Source organism: Mya arenaria, chromosome 9 (genome assembly GCF_026914265.1).
Source record: "Mya arenaria isolate MELC-2E11 chromosome 9, ASM2691426v1".
NCBI classification, from domain to species: domain Eukaryota; kingdom Metazoa; phylum Mollusca; class Bivalvia; order Myida; family Myidae; genus Mya; species Mya arenaria.
In genome coordinates, this window is record NC_069130.1 from 59,984,453 (window position 1) to 59,997,141 (window position 12,689).

Genomic DNA, 12,689 nt, shown 5'->3' on the forward strand with positions numbered 1-12,689 from the left:
TAAACATTTGTGTCAGGTTTCTTCGAAATCCTTCAAGGGATTCAAGAGTTACAGAGCGAAAGGGAAACAAAGTCATATGACCTTTGACTCCTAGGTATGACCTTGACCTTGAAGCGAGCTATCCGGATCATGGCTTCTGCATGTCGTCTTAATGTGGTAAACATTTGTGTCAGGTTTCTTTGAAATCCTTTAAGGGGTTCAAGAGTTACAGAGCGGATGGGAAACAAAGTCATTTGACCTTTGACCCCTAAGTATGACCTTTGACCCCTAAGTATGACCTTGACGCAAGCCATCCGGAACATGGCTTCTGCACGTCGTCTCAATGTGGTAAACATTTGTGTCAGGTTTCTTCGAAATCCTTCAAGGGGTTCAAGTGTTATAGAGCGGAAGGGAAATTGCTAACGGACAGACAGACGGACACCGAGGCGATTATATAATAAGTCCCTTCGGGCGTATAACAAGAATCTTAATTATTAAACCTATCAAGTTTTACAAAACAACAATGGCAAGGAAGCGACTTACAATAAACATGAGCAGAATTTAAAAAAAGCGAATAATATTCTAAGGCATAGTCTATTAGAGCTAAATATAAATTTATCGAAATATGAATTATTAAAGATTTGCCGATGGATATTTATGTAACTTTACAAACATTCAAAATATAAAGTCAATTTCAATGAAATGATACTGATGTGTCACTGAAAGGTCAAAGTCGCAATTTAAGGTCAAATTTTGCAAAAAAATGGCATCTTATCAACTCTCAATAACTCCCAAATTTGTTAGCGGATTTCTTTAAACAAGTATCGCTTCCAGAGCTGGATAACAGTATGCAACAAGCAAATTCAAAGCTGTTCACATAAGTTGTCAGAACTGTATTCAAGCAGCAATGTATTTAAAACATGTCTCACATTCCTGTCTATGCCAAGATCATTTGAAGGCTGAAGGGGATCAATATAATCCTTCAGATGATATATTATCTCATTCTCTACTGGAATGACATTTTGTTCAAGCTCAACATCTTCCTCAGATGAATCAACATGTTCCTCTGGGTCTATTCCATAATGGTCTATAAAACCATCATGTTCAGGATTTGTCATTGACTCGTAAGTACCTCGGTTCAGCATTCCATTAATCCACATGCGATATGGTGACCAGCTGTGTTCTGTCCTAATACTGTGGTTATTGTATGCTTCGGTAAACTCTACCAAAGCCTTATTTATTCTCGGAATAAAAACAAAGTGCAGACAAAACATATCAATGTCGCTGTCAACGTCAAGGAAGTTGACACTCTCCAAATAGTAAAACAGGGAATAGTATGTTTGTATTACTGCATAGTACACATCTCTCCAGAGTCTCTCTATTCTAGTGTTGTGAATAGACTTTCCAGCAATAAAACTACCCCTCTGTGGTCCTCTTTTGTCTTCCATATACTGAGCTATGGCAACGTTCTCACTTCCTCGATCACCTCTTACTCGCTGAGGAAGCGAATACCTTCTTACAGCTTCAATAAATAAAGTCAACACTGTATTAGCAGTATTGCTGTTTGAACATTTCAGATACACTATCATTCTCGAAAATCCATCTATTCCTCCATGTGTAACGATTTTCGAACGAATCAACGCATGATGACCATCCACGTGCCAGAGAAAATTTGGTCCCGGTACACTATACTTCCTGCGAACTGCAGTTAAGCCCCATCTCACAACAGAACTTGCAGGATCACTTTCTCTTAACAATCTTCTAACACGTCTATGTTGAACTGAAATTCCTCTCGCCTTCAAATGTCCCATCATCATATTAACACCTGTATGTGGATGATTATTTGCTACACTGTTCAGATCTGATCTCAATTCTTCATCATTAATGTTAGAATATCTGTTATACATTATATTTTGCTTTCTTAATCGACGCCATAAAGTGTTTCTGTGTACTAAAAACATGCATGCTATTTCACACACTTTAAATCCATGATTCAGCAAATAGTCTACCTGTTCCAGATCGATGAATGCAAGTGGTTTTCCTGGACTGTAGGAATGAACTGAATTGCCACCATTGATGATATTTAACGAACTTGGCAAAGGGTTCCTAGGCATTCGAGTCCAGTAACATTTGAGTGTTTTGAAACAGTAAATGAGATGTTGAATACTTTCCAACACATTCACAGTCGGCGGTGGCTGCAGGTCTAATAAATTATACTCTATGCACTGTAATGCATTTACAGCATTGTTCACTTTGTCTTGAATGTATTCAATATCTGCAGTAGAAGTACAGCAGGATTTGGCTTCACAAAAATTGGAAAGTTCAGTGAAATTTGAGAAGAAATTTATAAAAGTTGTCTCCATCTTCGTAACGGCTGTTTCTTTGGCAGTTTTCTGAAATTGTTAGATGAAAAACAAGTAAATAAATATTGAAAGCATTGGCGAGATGAGAAATCAGGGCTCTTATCAATTCATTATCGGACCAAAATTAGGCTGCTGAGGCATACACTTTTTTCACCTTTTTGACAGAACTTTCTTATTAATTTTGACCAGTGTAAGAGTGGGGGGACATAATTATTAGCCAGTGTCATTACCTTTATTTAAGCTTTGTAGTTTGAAAATGTTTATAATAAAGAGCAGAAATAAAATTTCCTATCTTCTTAACATGTTTAGAAATCCCTCTGTCTTAAAAATGTCACATAAATCCACCCTCTCAGGGACCATCAACCATTCCCCAAAAGGGAGAGACAGCCCAAATGTATATCTTTTAACTTTTTTAAGGTACAAATTGTGCTCTTATAATAATAGAACAAACGCAAATTTGATAATTTTATATCCCCTGAAGAATATATCATTTTTAGAATTCAAAGGCAATAACCCTCAAATTACTAGACCCAGGCAAATGCAATTTGCATGGATGTGCATTAGATACATAATTTAACTTTTTGTTAGATTTCCTCTGTCTATTTATTGTTTATACATACAAAATACATTCCTTTCAAATCAAGGGAAGCAATCTGGTGACACTGGATCATAAAGTTATGGTTTTTGTACTACAGATAAGGTCATATTGTCATAATTATATTGATATTTCAACCATTTTTCATTTACTTCCTATGAAAACATTAAAACAAAGTGAAATAATTTGCCAAATTTTGTAAGTTAACAAAGGGCTATACATCGGACAATATTTTAGTGAAGGTTACAAAACATGTCATAAAAGAGTGTCTTGTTATTGTGAGTTAAAGTAAAAGTATAAGGTTTGAAGTTGATATCTTAAATGGTTTTTAACCCTTTACTCGATGGATACAGCTTTTATCAAATGGGCGAACAACAGTGTAGATCCAGATCAGACTGCACGGATATGCTAAATTTCGCTTTTATATTAGATAATTTCTGACTAGGAAGCGACCAGTGTAGATCAGGGGTTTCATTTGACCCTTGGAACAGGGTTTTGACCCCTGAAATTTCAAAAATGCTCATTTTGACCCTTGAGAATTTCCATCCAAGGGTCAAATTTTATATATAATATATAAGGAAAAATTATTTTGACCCTTCAAAAACGTCATTGGTGCTTCGTTTTGACTCATGAATTTCGAGTGTTAGTGGAACCCCTGGTAGATCTAGATCAGACTGCACGGAATTGCTCGCTGATCTGGATCTACACGGGTTGCCTATGTGATATGAGCAATATCCCATGGAGTAAAGCGTTAAATTAAGAAAAATGTTGAATTGGAATAAATTAACAAACGGCCATATATCTGACAGTATTGAAGTTTGAGTTATAAAACTTATCATAAAAGAGTATCTTGCTACAGTGAGTAAATGTATGAAGTTTGAAATTAAGAAAAAAACAGGAAAAATACGGATGGACAGACAGGCCAGGGTGGTTACTACAGGGACCCGCAAGTTAGGATTTCTTTGACAAAGCTAAATGATTTGCTTTTCTTACATCATAAAGTATACCAAGATTTTTCTTCAGAACATCTAAAAGAACACATAATTGTTACCACTAATATGCCTTTCCAATAAGCAGTTTTGTAGTTGTGTACAAGTTACTTCCTGTGACTGGAAAGGAACTTAAAAACGAAGCTTTATGGGAAAGTCGACCAACCGGACAATAGCACATTTATGGATCAAAGAATCCATTAAATTGTATAATAAACAAAATGTTTGCGAATATAATGTTTAAAACTTTACCAAAATGACAAAAACATTTTTTTATGGAAACCAAATAAGTAGAAATCATATCAATAGATTCAATACTTTTCAACAGTAGACCATGCACTTTGCATTTCTGTGATTTTTGCGATCGTCGCCGTCGGTCGAATATAAGTTACCAGTTCATTATTCTAGTTAGAATTATTAAAAAATTAACTATCAGGTCAGTTTTTTCTAATTTATTGTTCGCATTTTTCATTGTTCGTAGAACATTCACGATTCTTGTCGGTATGATAGTACTGCATTTCGGGATGAAACGCTATTTGGACACACAACCAGTATTGTTTTTAATGAGTTTTGATACACAATTTTACATTTGAATATTTTTACCGTTGCTAAAAAATAACCATTCCTAGTTGAAAGTTGCAAGACTTGTGAATCATAAGTCCTCAAAATTTACTGAGACTTGTATTATAGTAGACCCCTGTTCAAACAGAAATCTTGAAATTCATCAGGTCATATTTTCAGCAAATATATAAATCTAAAATCTAAATCTGACACATTTTAAAAAGTTGTCTTAATGACCTAGGTGTTGAAAAACAAGTAATCTTCATGATTAACAGCGTTTGTTTGTAACAGAAATAAGAAGACAAGAAAATGGAGCGGCCCATGTTTTGTTCATAGAGGTAACTGTCTTTCTGAAAACACATTATTGCATAATTACTTGTGGTTATGGCTACAGAGATATTCCTTTTTTACCATATGTGCCAATCTTGTTGCTTGGCGACAAAATGTGTAAACCCGACAATTATAATTTTGTACTCATTTGACTAATTCACCATGCCTATAATATATAAGCACAGTGTTAGGCTGCATTTCTATAAATCTGCAGGTTTCTTTGCTCTGCTTCCAACTGTACAATGGGCATACAACTGTACCAATGGGCTAGCTACCAATGGGCTAGCTAGGGCCATACAATTCAAAAGCACAATGGTGTGGAACTGGGTCTGACAGATTTTTAATGAGACTGGAGCACACCTCTATACTTCCTTCAGCGTTATTAGCTCCACCCCACTCCCGTAGCATCTATGCCAGAGGTGGGCCGCCCTGCTACGTATTGCAACAGATACAGATACCTGTGGGTGGGGAAAGGAAACCGACATTCACCAAATTGTATGTCAGTGACATTCATTGCAAGTCGACTATCATCACTTTTCTTACTTGAACAAAATACATTATCTGTGAGGTTAACAGATCTTAAATCTTCTGAAAGGTGTCTTCTTGTTGCTTTTCCCATTGCCAAGGTTTCTTCTCTTGTTGTTTCTTATTATTTTTTGGACTAGTTGGTGGAAGTAGGTCAGCTAAAGGTTTGGTAACTTTACTAAAATCTTTCACAAATTTCCTGTAGTAGCCTGCCAGTGCTAAAAAGGAACGTAGTTCGTCTGGATTTTTCGGTGTAGGATAATTTTTTATTTTCTCACATTTTTCTGGGTCTGTTTCAAGTCCATTTTCACTCACTACATGACCCAAAAATTTTACCTTTTTTTCGAAGAAAAAACACTTTTCTGCTGATAACTTGATACCACATTCTTTCAACCTGGTAAGAACTTTGTCAAGACGCTCAAGATGTTCCTCGTAGGTTGAACTGAAAATGATTAAGTCATCCAGGTATATGAAACAGATGTTTAAATGATAATCGCCCAGACAATCCTGCATTATTCTTTGGTATTCAGAAGGTGCATTACAAAGTCCAAAAGCTCATTTATTATGTTCGTACAATCCAAGTGGTCCTTAAGTAAAGGCTGTATATTTCTTATGTCTTTTTTCTACATCGATTTGATGATATCCAGATTTCATGTCTGCGATTGTGAACCATTTTGCGCCATGTAAACAGTCAAATATTTCTTCTGGTCTTGGTAATGCGTGGGAATCTTTGATAGTTCTTTGATTAAGTCTTCTGTAGTCAATACATACTCTAAGTGTTCCGTTCTTCTTGCGACAAAGTACTACGGCCGACGCCCATGGAAATTTCGATCTGCGTATGACCCCACTTGTTAAAAGATCTTCAATGTGCTTGCGAACCTCTTCAAACATCCCTGGTGGTATGCGCCTGTATTTTTCTTTAAATGGTATTTTGTTTTCTAATTCAATTCTATCTTTCCCTTTTGTACACTTGCCAATATCTGTATCTCCTTTTGAAAAAAATAGCTTCATGTTTATTTAGAATATTCAATAGACTGTCGTGTTGTTCTTGAGAAATATCTGTGCCTCTCTGTGGATCTTGTTGAATGCATTTGACTTGCTGCTTTCTGATTGATTTTCAAGTAATCCATTATCAATTTCAACTGGTTGAAGTTCTGCAATGACTGCTTTGGGTGAAATAGTAACTGTATGTGTCGTAAGATTAGAGATGGTAACAAAATATTCTTGCTTTCTTTTATCTCTGTAATTTACAACTGCTGGACTAACATCCACGAAATCAGGTAATTTAGACTGGTTTGTTTCATGGATCAATGCACATGTTGGTATGTGGCTTATTTCATTATCTGTGTGACATCTTATACTTTTTAAATGGTTTGGTCCAATGGTGACTTTCCCAACTTCAGCACTTCTTAAAATTGCCAGTTTGTTGTGATTTATATGAAGTTCTTTTTCCCTTAATACTATGCAACGGAATGCTAAAAACCAAGGAACATATAAACTAGAGTTCTGTAGAAATTTTTCGCCATTTCGTTCTTTGCAGATATTTAAAAATTCTGAGAGTATGTTGGTCCCAAGTAATATTTTGTGTTGGTGTTGTATTCTATGTCTGGAACGACTAGCAGCAAATAAGCTTGTTCTTCAGCACCTGGTATACCAACTGGCTGGATGTTTACTTCAATGTAGCCTGTGTAGGGTAATTCATTTCCATCTGCACATTCAATTTTTACCAAGTTTTTCAAAGGTTTTAATACAAGATTAGAAAGATGCTCATTGTAGAAATTTTCCGAGCATGTGGAAACACAAGAGCCTGTATCGCAAAGAGCTAAACTATCTATACCATTTATCTTAATTTGAACTTCAGCTGATTCACCAATAAGTTGTGGGTCGGCGTGTTTCTTTGTACCAGTTTCTTGACCCGCGGAAGTGGTACCTACAGGTTTAAATGGCAATCTCTGGCGTAGTGACCTGTTTCATTGCAGTTGTAACAAGCTCCAGACTGATTTGAAGGGCAATCTCTGGCGTAGTGACCTGGTTCATTACAGTTGTAACAGTTTCCAGGAGGCCTTCTTGTTATATAGGATGATCTACCCCGGCCATGTCCTCTGAACGGTCTTCTTCCCCGAAATTGACTGTTGGCACCTCTAAAATGTCGTTGACCGCGTCCACCTCTTAGAGTATACTGGTAACTTGACTGCCCAGGATAGTAATCATGTTGTTGTTCTTGGCTGTCTTGTGGCTTAGTCTGTTGTTGCATGCTTGCTGTAGTCTGTTCCTTTTCTTTCTCCAGCTTTTCAAGTCTTGCATTTATACTTTCAAGTACTGATTTTAGGTCTGGATCCGATGTTTGTTTTTTTTAATTAACTTCACTTTTAGACATTACTAAATAACTTATCATTATAAGAATGATAAAGAATGACATGAAGGTTATAATAGTTATGGAATGAAATATACATTTTAACAATGAGTTCAGGGTGAGTGACTGTTCTTTTTACAATAGCCTATATTCTATACAATAGCATATATTATACATCAAACAACATTGTTTTCATACTTACAAAGTATCTGGTACTTTAGACACGTTACCCCAATCAAACTCTGGCTTTAGCTCTCAAACCGGGACTGGAGGACCTGGTGAAATATGAGCTGTAACAAACCATGCAGTTGTTAAAGTGACTTGTAGAGATGAAATCGTGAGGTTTATTATAAATTAATGTTAAATGACGTTCAAACAGCCCGCAAAAATATCAAAGACAAAACCCGGTCCGACATCACAAACAAAGACGAAAATACAGAAATAGACAAAGCCTACGCTCTACTTACATTTGTCTAATAGAATATGGATATCTTATGAAGCTGTTATGACACTAAATTAATATGCCATTCTATTATATGTGTCGATATCTCCCGATACAATCTACTACAAAACTGCCAGTATCTCTGGATTCCTCTCGTGGAGAAAACTTACTTAACCCAAATAAAATATACATAAAGGTTACACTACACTATTGATTTTATCACCCTGTCACATTAGCTCCACCCCACTCCCGTAGCATCTATGCCAGAGGTGGGCCGCACTGCTACGTATTGCAACAGATACAGATACCTGTGGGTGGGGAAAGGAAACCGACATTCACCAAATTGTATGTCAGTGACATTCATTGCAAGTCGACTATCATCACTTTTCTTACTTGAACAAAATTCTTTAACGCTGCCCTTACGCTTAATCACAAACCATTTTCTACATTATCAGCATAAAACAACAATACAACATTCTTACCTGATTCGGTCATGCCTCACATGGGCGCCGCCATATTGTTTTGAAGTCAACCAATGAAAACCTTCGTAACAAAAACGCAAATTTCCATGATGCAAATTGAACAATTATTTTTAAAGGATTTAATAAAAAATATTGAAACTATTGAATGATTATATATAACATTGAATAAATATTTTTGTTTTTGATAAAACAAATATTTTTGTTGAGCATAATTATTTGGGGGATTGAATGAATATATTAAAATTATTGAATGAATATTTGGTCATCTTCAATAAATATTTTTGTTTTATTTTTTGTTGATACACAAATATTTTTGATTTACATAAAATATATTAAATTATTGAATGAATATTTCGTCGCATTGAATACATATTTTTGTTTTACAATAAATATTTTACGACATCGAATAAATATATAAAAATAGACAATATTTATCAACGATATAATATTGCAACGTTTGTCACGCCATAGGCGGACACTTTTAGAGTTTCGTAGATAATGGTGGTCATTTTGGACTTTAGGGAATTCAATGAAAGTGTTCTTTTGGCAATATACTCTAAGATCTGGATGTGCATTATGGTAAGAAACACTTCCAATACATTTTAACCACTACAAGCAATTGGAATGCTTCACATACTAACCAATAGTGGCCATTTTTTAATTTGTGTCATGCCGGCAATTTTGGATGATGTGCACTTGGCTCTCATTTTCTGCTATAAATCACATATGAAAAGTTCTCATTTCATGTCATGCTTTCCTCACTAAAAGCGTGATATTTCATCGAGTGGCCCCAGTAATATAATTAATTGATTTGATTCATAAATATAATGAGTAGAACTCTTAAAATTTTAAACATTATTCATATTATATCCACTATACCATAGCCATAATGATTGCTATAAAGGGTTAAAAATTCATGCAATTATGTGCGTCACAAACAGATGGTATGTTACATGCGCTGATGAATACACGCTCTTCGACGTCATGCATAAAATTACTGGTGAAACAGTTGGTATTTAAATTGGATATTTATAAAATCCTTTGATAACATAAAACCCACGCATGATGAATAAAAGCGCTCAATTTAGTTTTAAAGATTTAAGATTGTCCATAATATTTCACTTTTTTAATTTATACACTTATCCTCTCTGACTTTTATGGCGATCTTATGGTGGTGCTTTATACCGTGGACATTAAAACGTAATCCAAAATAACAGGATGTGGTCCAGGATGTCCTCTGTATGTTTGAGAGATAGAATACTACTTCAGAATGATATATTGTTTATGTCAAATATACCTTTAGTCAAAGAGAAAAAAAATCATAAATATCGAATATCTAAGATTTTGTTTTTCTTGAACTAGAACTTGCTGTCTTTCGGCCTGATGCAACATTGATTCCTTGAAAATTAAACGGTTAAATACTTCAAAGTGATTAAATCCTCCTATAACAATCGCGGTATACATTTTTTATAGTTAAAAACAATTGGGATGAACTATATTATATATAAATTTATAGTTTGATTATACGTGGAACCCTAGAAAGGCATTTTTCCAATCTATTTACATTGAATGTTATGGAAATTAAATTAGTAGTGTATAACAAAAGGACCAATAAGTCTCTTCTCAAATAGCTAGAATCGCACCCGGATATCTTGTATCTCACTCTGTTTCCTCAAGTCTTTGACTCTGAATTGCAGACACTTGTTTCTCATGTCACGTATGACATCTGGCCAATGGCCGGACTTATTGCTTGTGTGAGCGGAAGTTTGTCTCTGGCCACTGGCCGGACTTATTGCTTGAGTGAGCGGAAGTCTGACTCTGGCCACTGGCCGGACTTATTGCTTGAGTGAGCGGGAGTCTGACTCTGGCCACTGGCCGGACTTATTGCTAATGTAAGCGGAAGTCTGGCTCTGGCCACTGGCCGGACTTATTGCTAATGTAAGCGGGAGTCTGGCTCTGGCCACTAGCCGGAATGATAAGTTATATAAGCGGAAGTCATAAAACGGAACATCAGTCCGTTCACATTGCTAAAACAAAAGTTACGCTCACTTTTGAAAAGTCTCACCTTGTGACGAACTGGTGTGGGCGTGCTGGTGTCTCCTCTATGTGGGCGTGCTGGTGTCTCCTCTATGTGGGCGTGCTGGTGTCTCCTCTATGTGGGCGTGCTGGTGTCTCCTCTATGTGGGCGTGTTAGTGTCTCCTCTATGTGGGCGTGCTAGTGTCTCCTCTATATGGGCGTGCTAGTGTCTCCTCTATGTGGGCGTGTTAGTGTCTCCTCTATGTGGGCGTGCTGGTGTCTCCTCTATGTGGGCTTGCTGGTGTCTTTCTCTATATGGGCGTGCTAGTGTCTCCTCTATGTTGGCGTGCTAGTGTCTCCTCTATGTGGGCGTGCTAGTGTCTCCTCTATGTGGGCGTGCTAGTGTCTCCTCTATGTGGGCGTGCTGGTGTTTCCTCTATGTGGGAGTGCTGGTGTCTCCTCTATGTGGGCGTGCTGGTGTCTCCTCTATGTTGGCGTGCTAGTGTTTCCTCTATGTGGGCGTGCTTGTGTCTCCTCTATGTGGGCGTGCTAGTGTCGCGTGCTGGGGTCTCATCTATATGGACGTTCTAGTGTCTCCTCTATGTGGGCGTGCTGGTGTCTCCTCTATGTGGGCGTGCTAGTGTCTCCTCTATGTGGGCGTGCTAGTGTCTCCTCTATGTGGGCGTGCTAGTGTCTCCTCTATGTGGGCGTGCTAGTGTCGCGTGCTGGGGTCTCATCTATATGGACGTTCTAGTGTCTCCTCTATGTGGGCGTGCTGGTGTCTCCTCTATGTGGGCGTGCTAGTGTCTCCTCTATGTGGGCGTGCTGGTGTCTCCTCTATGTGGGCGTGCTGGTGTCTCCTCTATGTGGGCGTGCTAGTGTCTCCTCTATGTGGGCGTGCTGGTGTCTCCTCTATGTGGGAGTGCTTGTGGCTCCTCTATGTGGGCGTGCTTGTTGTGTCTCCTCTTTGTGGGCGTGCTAGTGTCTCCTCTATGTGGGTGTGCTAGTGTCTCCTCTATATGGGCGTGCTGGTGTCTCCTCTATGTGGGCGTGCTAGTGTCTCCTCTATGTGGGCGTGCTTGTGTCTCCTCTATGTGGGCGTGCTGGTGTCTCCTCTATATGGGCGTGCTAGTGTCTCCTCTATATGGGCGTGCTAGTGTCTCCTCTATATGGGCGTGCTGGTGTCTCCTCTATATGGGCGTGCTAGTGTCTCCTCTATATGGGCGTGCTGGTGTCTCCTCTATATGGGCGTGCTAGTGTCTCCTCTATATGGGCGTGCTAGTGTCTCCTCTATGTGGGCGTGCTGGTGTCTCCTCTATATGGGCGTGCTAGTGTCTCCTCTATGTGGGCGTGCTGGTGTCTCCTCTCTGTGGGCGTGCTAGTGTCTCCTCTATGTGGGCGTTCTAGTGTCTCCTCTATATGGGCGTGCTAGTGTCTCCTCTATATGGGCGTGCTGGTGTCTCCTCTATATGGGCGTGCTGGTGTCTCCTCTATATGGGCGTGCTAGTGTCTCCTCTATGTGGGCGTGCTGGTGTCTCCTCTATATGGGCGTGCTAGTGTCTCCTCTATGTGGGCGTGCTGGTGTCTCCTCTATGTGGGAGTGCTAGTGTCTCCTCTATATGGGCGTGCTGGTGTCTCCTCTATATGGGCGCGCTAGTGTCTCCTTTATGTGAGCGTGCTGGTGTCTCCTCTATGTGGGCGTGCTGGTGTCTCCTCTATGTGGGCGTGCTGGTGTCTCCTCTATATGGGCGTGCTGGTGTCTCCTCTATATGGGCGTGCTAGTGTCTCCTTCATGTGGGCGTGCTGGTGTCTCCTCTATGTGGGCGTGCTGGTGTCTCCTCTATGTGGGCGTGCTGGTGTCTCCTCTATGTGGGCGTGGTAGGCGGAAGTCTAGTCTGGAAGGTAACGTCGCTTAATCTGCATCGATATTTCTCAGTTCTTACCTTGCGGGGTTCTAGCCTCTAACCTTATTTAAAAGACATGGTGTTTGTGTCTCAGTCAACTCGTTTGGTGTTGTTTTGAATTTATGGCGTGATAACCAGTACAAGACGGT